This window comes from Psammomys obesus, unplaced genomic scaffold, assembly GCF_907164565.1.
Source record: "Psammomys obesus unplaced genomic scaffold, mPsaObe1.curated_primary_1811, whole genome shotgun sequence".
Taxonomy (NCBI): Eukaryota; Metazoa; Chordata; class Mammalia; order Rodentia; family Muridae; genus Psammomys; species Psammomys obesus.
Window position 1 is genome coordinate 832,049 of NW_026596064.1, and position 9,474 is coordinate 841,522.

At 44.8% G+C, this 9,474-nt stretch overlaps 1 protein-coding gene across 2 annotated transcripts in view; it reads left to right on the plus strand.

Annotated features, from left to right (window-relative positions):
- Nucleotides 1-7,888: 7,888 nt before the first annotated feature.
- Yeats2 (YEATS domain containing 2) overlaps nucleotides 7,889-9,474 on the plus strand; it is an 88,149-nt gene continuing 86,563 nt past the window's right edge. The window contains exon 1 of one of the 2 annotated variants that reach the window (XM_055625022.1): nucleotides 7,889-8,048. The gene's annotated coding sequence lies outside the window, so the exon portion shown is untranslated. Of the gene's footprint in view, nucleotides 8,049-8,369; nucleotides 8,407-9,474 lie in introns of those variants that run through there. The other variant, XM_055625023.1, reaches the window with a different exon arrangement.

Here is a 9,474-nt window from a genome sequence, read left to right on the forward strand (position 1 = left end):
TCCCATTCAAAATAGCCTCAAAAATAAATAAATAAATAATGAATACTTTTTAAAAAGCAGCTAAGAAACTAAATGAGCAACAACAAAAATCTCACCGGGAAATCCCATTCAAAATAGCCTCAAAAATAAATAAATAAATATTAAAAAAAAAAAAAAAAGCTAGAAACTAAATGAGCAACAACAAAAATCTCACTGGGAAGTGAAAGACCTCTGTAATGGAAATTTTAAGACACTAAAGAAACAGAGGAGCCAGGTGCAGTGGTACATGCCTGTAATCCTTGCAATTCCAGCACTCAGGGAGGCAAAGATAGGCAGATCTCTGCGAGTTCAAGGCCAGCCTGGTCTACAAAGAGTGTGCAGGACAGTCCAGGCTACACAGAGAAACAGAGAAACCATGTCTCAAAAAAGAGAAAAGAAAAACAAAAAAAAAAGAAAGGAAGAGAGGAAGACACTAGAAGGTGGATGGAAAGCCCTACTATGCTCATAAATCATAAAAACTAACATTGTGAAAGCGGTCATATGCCTTAGGGTTTATTGCTTTGATAAAACACAATGACCAAATCAAAGTTGGAGAGAAAAGGGTTTATTTTAGCTTCTACCACATCACAGTCCATCACTGAGAAGTCAGGGCAAGAACTCAAGACAGCTACCTGATCCTGTCTCCTGGTGGTAAACACCTTTAATCCCAGCACTCTGGAGGCAGAAGCAAAAGTATCTCTGTGAGTTAGGAGGCAGCCTGGACTACATATTGAGTTCCAAGTCAGCCAGAACTAAATAGAGAGACCCTGTCTAAACATAAAAAATAAGAAGATAGGCACTTAGAGACAAGAGCCCGTGGAGGACCGATGCTTTCTGGTTTATTCCCCATTGCTTGTTCAGCCTGCTTCATACAGCATCCAGGACCACCTACCTAGTGATGGTACTGCCCACAGTGAGCTGGACCCTCCCACACCAATCATCAGTTAAGAAAATGTGTGACAGGCTTGCCCATGAGCCAATCTGGTGGAGGAATTTTCTCAAGGTTCCCTCTTTCAAAATTACTCTAGTTTGATTCAAGTTGTCATAAAACTACCTAGCACACCATCCTACCAAAACAATCAAATATTCAATGTAATCCCAATAAAAATTCCAGTGACAGTCTTCAAAGAAAAAAAATAAAATAAAAAATTTATATGGTTGTACAAAAGACCCTACAGATCGCAAGGAATCCTAGGTAATATGAAGACATTACTATACCTACTTTAAAGTTATTGTACAGCTATAGTAATCAAAACAGCATGTACTGGTATAAAAATAGATACGTAGATCAATGGAATAGACGAGGTGACACTTACAAAAGGCTATGCATCTACGGCCACCTGGTTCTTTACAAAGAGGCAAAAACTCATAGGAGAGGACAACATCTTAAATGAACAGCAGTAACCTGGCCATCCACATGTACAAAGGTGGAATTAGGTCCTACATCTCAGCCTGCAGGAAAAGCAACTCCAAACAGATCAAAGGCCTCAACATAAAACCTGAAACTCTGAAACAGTTCGAGGAAAAAGCAGGGAATGCAGACAAGATATTAGGATAAATAAGAACTTTCTGAATAGGAATCCAGTACTCAGGAAATAAGACCAACAACTGGCAATGGGACTTAATGGAGCTAATAAATAGAAATCTTTGGGAGAAAATAGAAATCTAATGAAGGATTACTATCTAGAACATGCAAAGAATTAAAAAAAAAACTAAAAACAACAAAACTAATAAAATATGGGCCTTGGAAATGAGCAGAGAGCTCTCAAAATAAGAAATACTAATGGCTAATAAACACTTTAAAAAAGTTTCATATCGGGTTGGTGAGATGGCTCAGAGGTTAAAAGGACTGGCTATTCTTCCAAAGGTCCTATGTTCAATTCCCAGCAACCACATGGTGGCTCACAACCATGTGAGATTTGGTGCTCTCTTTTGGCATGTCAGCATACACACAGGCAGAACACTATACATAATCAATAAATATTTTTTTTAAAAGTTTCATATCATTAACTATCAGGGAAATGTGATTTAAAACAACTTTAAGGACCTATTAGATGGTCTGGAGGTAAAAATGCTTGCTGCAAAACCTTAAGAACTAAATTCAATCCCTAGGATCACAAATGCTACAAGGAATCCATTGATTCTGGCAAGCTGGTCACTGATCTCCACACATTAGTATGTGCACACATAAAATAAACACATAACAATTTTAAGACCCACTTTTGAGTTTCTCAACCCAGTCAGAATGAATGATATTAAGATTAGATTATAGTTGATGTTGGTAAGGTTGTTGGGGAGGGGAACACCTAGTCATTGTTGTCTCTAATGCAAACAACAAACAACCACTAGGAAAATCAGTATTGGGTGTTCTCAGAAGGTTAGAATTAAGCTAGAACTACCATATGGCCCAGCTATACCATTCCTGGGTTTCTACTGAAAGGACGACCACAGAGAATTCTGCATCCATGTTTATTGCTGCACTATTCCCAATAGCAAGGAAATGGGACCAGCTCAGATGTTCATCAACAGAAGAACACATACTGAAAGTGTAGCTCGTACACACAATAGAATTTCATCTGGCTGTCAAGAAAAATAAAACTTTAAAGTTTGCAGGTAAATGGATAAAATTGGAAAAGATTATACTGAGTGAAGTAACACAGACCCAGAAAGACAAATACTATATGTTCTCTCTTACGTATGGATCCTAGCCTTGAATCTTTACATCTGTATGTTTGACCTGAGGCACCTGTAGAGGCCAGGAATATGGGCTCATTTTAGGGAACTTGGGGAAGCTAGTTGAGCATAAGTGATATGAGAACAGAGACGGGGGAGGGGGTGCTAGGAGTGGAAAGGTATAAGTAAGGATTAAGGTGGAGGGACTGGAGAGATGAGCGGGACTAATCAAAACAAAGTATATATGAAGAGACCCACTACTTTGTAAGCCAATTAAAAAAGAGGTGTGTGTGTATTGTATGTGTGTTTACAAAGACAGCTATAAGGGAAATGTTCTGCATGGCTGCATAATGCTGCTCCTAGAAGCTATTGTATATTAAACAGAAATTCCAGACATGGTGTACCTCCCTATATGTTGTTGGTCAGGGACATCCAGAAACATCCAAAATAATACAGGCTCTTGCATGCATTCTTTTTGTATGCCCATTAGAACCAGATGATAAGACCCTATTGCTGAATAAGCTGTACACTTTGGATGCTAGATATAGAGAAATCACGGTTTAACTGAGCTGAAAGTTTCTTCCCTGTCTGCAAGTTTTCATAGTGCTGGAATGTGCTATGCAGAATGCTGGGAGAGAAATGACATCGGTGGTTTTACTTTTCTGAGAACCTTAAGATCATAATACCAACCTGGTGCAATAGTGGCATTACTGTCATGGGAGTTAGTCAGGTTTGAGGTAGGTAGGTGTGGTGTGGTGTGTGTGAGAGTGAGTGTAGGAAATTTGAGTGGCTTACAAGCTGAAGTCTCAACAGGGTGTTCTCAGCAATGGCTGTCTCCTGACAAAGGCCAAGAATCTGGTAGTTCACAAAAACAGATATTTTAGCAGTCTCAGACTGGTGCTGGAGTTCCAGAGGATTTTTTTTTGTTACAGTTTATTGATTTTATATCCCAATTGTAGCCCTCCCTCATCTCCTTCCCATCCCACCCTCCTTTCTTCCCCCATCCCCTTCCCCTAATCCACTGAAAGAGAGAGTTTTCCTTCCCTGACATCTGACCCTAGCTTTTCAAGTCTTATCAGGACTGCCTGGATCCTCTTTCTCTGTGGCCTGTCAAGGCCACATTGCCAGAGGGAAGTGATCAAAGAGCAGACAACTGAGTTCATGACAGAGGCAGTGCCTGCTCCCCTTACTTAGAGACCCACATGGAGACTGAGCTGCCTATCAGCTACATCTGAGCAGGCAGTCTAGGTCCTCTCCATGCATGGTCCTGGGTTGGTGCATCAGTCTCTGCAGGGTCCCTTGGGCTCAGATTTTTTAGCTTTGTTGGTCTCTTTGTGGGGCTTCTGTCCCCTCCATGTCCTTCTATCTGCCCCCTCCCTTCTTCTTCCATAAGACTCCTTGCACTCTGCCCAAAGTTTGGCTGTGAGTCTCAGCATCTGCTTCAATCCCCTGTTGGGTGGACCCTTTCAGAGGACCTCTATGGTAAGCTCCTATCCTGTTTCCTCTCTTCCACCACTTCTGGTGTCTATCCTGTTTGACATTCTGAATGGGATTTAAGTATCCTCCCTAGGGTCCTCCTTGTTGTTTAGCTTCTTTAGGTCTGTAGATTTTAGTATGGTTTTCCTATATTATAAGGCTAATATCTGCTTATAAGTGCGTAGATACCATGCATGTCTTTCTGGTTCTGGGTTACCTCACTCAGGATGGTCTTTTATAGTTCTATCCAAAAGAGCTGTAGGTCTTCAGACCACATTAGAATCTCAAAGTAGTACATTCTAATGGCGTGAAAGGAATGTCTCAGTTACAGGCTAGGTGAAACTTGCCAGTGAGAGTGAGGGCAAGCTGCAAAAAGCAAAGCTTCCTTCTTCCGTGCCCTTTTATGTGGAAAGCCACCAGGTGCAGTTCAGATTCAGGGTGGGTCTTCCTACCTCAAATAATCCAATTAAGAAAATTCTTCTTCTGGCTGGCCAGCTGGTTGGGATTTGGTTCCAGATGTGATCAGCTGACATCCAAGGTTTGCCTTCAGAGTGGGTAGCCAACTGTTCTTGGAGTGGCCGGAGAAAACATGTGCCCGGGTACTGTAAACCCAGTCAAAAATCCATGGATGGGGAGAGTATAGGCCCTAAAGGGACACTTCCTGTGTTGTAGCTCAACTGACACGAAACCAAACTGCCTTCCAAATGTTTACGTTTGGACTCATAGACAAATGATACTCACAGGCTTCATCAGAGAAACCGTTCTTTGCAGTTAACAGTGGTGAATGCAGAATCATGACTGTTCAAGGTGCTGATATCAGGTGACGACTGAGCACTTGGTTCAAAGAGGGCATTTACACCACCCTCTCTGAAGCTCAGGGAGCATCATAGAAGAATGTAAAAGGCAGAAGAGAGGGAGAAGGGCTGTATAATGCTATCTTTAAAAAAAAAAAGGATGTCTATTGATGTTTGAGTCCACAAACCACCGTGTATCTGAGGGTTATCTTGAATTGTGATCTTACCGCCTCTACCTTCCAAGAGCTGAGATTATAGGCATGCATACCACATTCTATCCAAAATCTGGGTTTCTGGCATTCCATCTAAAAGCCACAGAGAGCAGCAGCTCCATCACAAACAGGCCCCTCCCCTTAGGCCACTGTTGGGACTTTTACACTAGGCAGCTTTCCAACTAGACCAAAGGAAGTGGGCTTCTAGCTTCTCAGGCACTTAGACAGATGTTCAATGTGTTTGCCTTGGATTCTGACCAAAACGTCAATTAACTCTAACACACCCGTCCTGACCGCTCCGTAACCTCTTTCTTGGTGTCTTAGTTATTGTTCTATTGCTGTAAAGAGACACTGTGACCAGGGTAACTTATAAAAGAGAACATTTAATCACAGGCTCATGGGGTTGGGGATTTAACTTCGTGGTAGAGCCCTGGGTTTGGTCATGAGCTCAAAAAAATAAAAATAAAAAAAAGACAAAATAATTCAAAATAATTATGGGCTTGCTTACAGTTTCAGAGGATAAGTCTATGACCATCATATTGAGGAACAAGGCAAAGAGAGGGCAGGCATGGCACTGGAGCAGTAGCTAAGATCTTACATCTTATCCAAAAGGTGGAGGCAGAGAAAGAGACCGGTAAAAACCTCAAAGCCCATCCTTGGTGACACACCTCCAACAAGGCCACACCTACTAACCCAAAACAGTTTCACCAACTAGGGACTAAACATTCAAATATATGAGCCAGTGTACACCAGTGTCACTCAACTTCATGAAATTGATTTCATAGGTGCTAGGAATTGAACCCAAGACTTTACACATGTATTGTGTTGCGCACACACACACACACATACACACACACACAAATTTAATTTTTAGCTCCAAACTCCTCTGAATTTTCAGGCTCAAGGAAGCCTTCCTTGACCTAAATTTAGATTAGCTCCAGTTTCCTTGTGAAATGGTAATTCTGTGGAGGCCATGTGTGCCTATAACCCTATCACTTGGGAGGCTAGGACAGCATGAGTGTGAGCAGAAGAAGGTCAACCTTGAGCTACAAAGCAAGAACCTGTCTCAAAAATAATTAATAGGGTGTAAATTTTTTCAGGGCTAATTCTGCTTTATGTACCTCTGTGTTCTCAGTGCAGAACAACAGAAACACAAACACAATAAATCCTTTTTTTTTTCTTTTTTTTTTGGTTTTTTTGAGACAGGTTTCTCTGTGTAGCCTTGGCTGTCCTGGACTCGCTTTGTAGACCAGGCCAGCCTTGAACTCACAGCCTCTGCCTCCCCCAGTGCTGGGGTTATAGGCGCGTGCTACCACACCTGGCTGCAATAAACATTCTTGAGAAAATTAGAAAAATCTAATTTTACTCCTGATAAACCTTAAAGTCAGGAGGCCAGTGGTAAGATGTCGCTAGATTTTTGTGACTGTTCACACAGTTTTTGAGTCTATACTATGTGTCATGAGTGGGCTTGTTTAAGACAGGTTTCATTCTTTATCTCTGGTTGGCCTGGAACTCACTATGTAGACCAGGCTGGCCTTGATCTCAAAGGGATCCACCTGCTTCTGCTTCCCAAATGCTGGGATCACAGGTGTAAGTCACCACTCCTGGCCCATGACTGGGTTTGTTACTGGGGATATAGGAATAACTCTTAAAATATCTCATATTAAACATAAAATGCTGTAAAAAGATTGACAATACATACATAAAATATAATAAAACTTGCTACCCAGCTCATGTGGTAAATATGTACATGCTGATGAGCAAGAACTGAAGAAGGCAAAGGCAGCTCCCAGGACAGCTGGGAGGCTGCAGTCCCGCACAAGCAATAGGAAGTCGTGGGGGGTGGTCGGGGGAAGAAGGCTGGTCTCAAGTGACTTTAAAAGGGGAAAATCAGGCTTAATGCGCTGTCACTCATTAGCTGCGGTTTTCAACGTTTGGACAGGTGTGCTGGCACACACCTTTACTCCCAGTACTCAGAAGGCAGAGGCAGCTGGACCTCTTCGTTTGAGGCCTGCCCGGTCTCAGTGCTAGTTCCAGGACAGCCAAAGCGACAGAAGCCCTGTCTCAGAAAAACAAAAACAGCGACCCCCGCTGGCCCCCCAAAAACCTTCCCGATCCTCTCCCTTTCCTTCCTTGCTTTCAGCCTACACAGTATCTGGGACCACACTGGGAAGGAGAGGCACTACACCCCCACTCCTCTATTAAAATGGGTTCACGATGATTGATTTCTTCCTCGTGTCTTTCCTTCCTTCTCTGTTTAAAAAGAAAAAAAATGTATCAATGGTCCGGGAGGCTGGACCCACGGCATTGCTCTAAGCAAGCACTCTACCATCAATTTTTGAGACAGGGCCTTGACTTCACTCTAGCTAGGCAGGCTTTGTACCTGCGGTGCCTCTGCCTCAGTCTCCAAGCCACAACGATCACCCCACCACGCTAGGGTACGGCCCGCTATGGACACCCCCATCACTTAGCACAGTTGACGCAAGATGGTACGCTAAGCCGTACGGTCACCATGGTCACTGTTGCCATGACTACGAGGGAACCAGCATTCTCTCAAACGCGAAGACTATGGTTGATGAGCTCTCTCGCCAAGTCGATTCCCAGGGGTGCGACCCAACCGGGGTCAGAGTTCAGCCGCCCTGGCCGCGCCGGTCCCGCCCCTACTGCGCGCGCCCGCCCCGCCCCGCCCCCGAGCTGACGTGCAGGGGGCGGAGCCGCGCGGCGGGCGGGCTGCTGTGTCGTGAGCTTCCGCGCGGGCGGGCGGGTCCCGGGCCTCGCGCGCCGGTTCCACGGGCTTCGCCCCTTCGCTCCTTCCCTCCGCGTGTGGGTTCCGGTCCCCGGCGGGGCGTCGCTGCAGCCGGACGCGCAGGAAAGGGTGAGTGCCCGCGGGGGCGCGGGGGGCGCGCGGGGCATTGTCTGGCCGCGGGCACGTGCGCCCCTCCCCCACCGCGGCCGCGCGGACCGCTCAGCGGCGCGGGCGGGTGGGCGCCCGCGGCCGCGGAGAGCGGGGGGTCCGGCGTGGGGAGGCTCCTTCCCGCCGGCCGCGCAGCCTCAGACCGGGCGCTCTGCAGCCGCGGCGGCTGAGCGTGCGCGGTGACCTGCGGGTGGTCCTGAGGCGAGGTCGCCTGGGCAAGTTTGGGTTTGCCCAAAGAAATCGGCGGCGTCTGAGGAAGGTTGAGCGGAGCCTGCACGAGGCGTGGGACGGCGCTGAGTCGCGATGGAAGCTTCGGAAAGTGAGGACTTGACCAGAAAGACGGCTCGGTGGGCTGTAGCCAGATTGCAGAAGACAATAAGGCTTGGAGCTCAGCTCCATTATGCATGCATTTATGTTAAACAGAAAGTACTGTGGCCTGTTAACTCTGCAGCTCACTCAGATCTTACTGGTTTTCATATTGCTAGTGTTTTCGTCTAGGCACATTTCTTACTACAGAAACAACCCACTTTTTAAAATTTCATTTTTTCATTAACATAAAATAACGTAATATTACATTAATTCCGCAGTCTCGTTCCCTCTTAATAAGTAACAAGTATTCATTCCTAGAAAAATTAGAAAATGCAGGCTCGAAAAAGAAGAAAAAGTTCTAATGTCCAGAAATCATTACTGTGTGTATTTGTGTAGTCGTTTTTGATTTTTTCGAGACAGGGTTTCTCTGTGTAACAGTCCTGGCTGCCCTGGAACTCATCAGAGATTTGCCTGCCTCTGCCTCCCAAGTGCAGGGTTTAAAGGTGAGTGCCACCACTGATTCTCTTGTGTAGTCTTTTCTAAAGGTAGGACCACAGCAGAACCGATGAGGGGATGGGTGCCCAGTTTTACATTTTGTTCATTTGAGACCGGTCCTCTTTACATGTATGTAGTGCTGTCCTGGAACCTGCTCTGTAGACCAGACTGGCTTCGACTCAAGAGATCTGTCTCTGCTTCCCCAGACTGACTTCTACTTTTTATCAGAAGCTTGTGTAAAGGTTTTGAAAAGAAAGTGGCACAATTCTTCAACCTCTACATCGAAGAAGTAAAAAAATGGGAGCTGGGGGATCAGGGTGCAACTTTCCGAGGTAGCCTGGACTGAGCTCATGACAATGGAAATAAACAGAGTGAAAAGATGAGAAGATATTTTGGAGGTAGAATTATGAAGACTTGGAAATTGGTAGGGAAAGGGAGTGATCGAATGTAGCCTGGGTGGGCCTTGAACTCTTGCCAGAGTTGCAGGTACCACATGCTGAAGGTGGCTTTTTAAGTTTTCTTTCTTTCTTTCTTTCTTTCTTTCTTTCTTTCTTTCTTTCTTTCTTTCTTTCTTTCTTTCTTT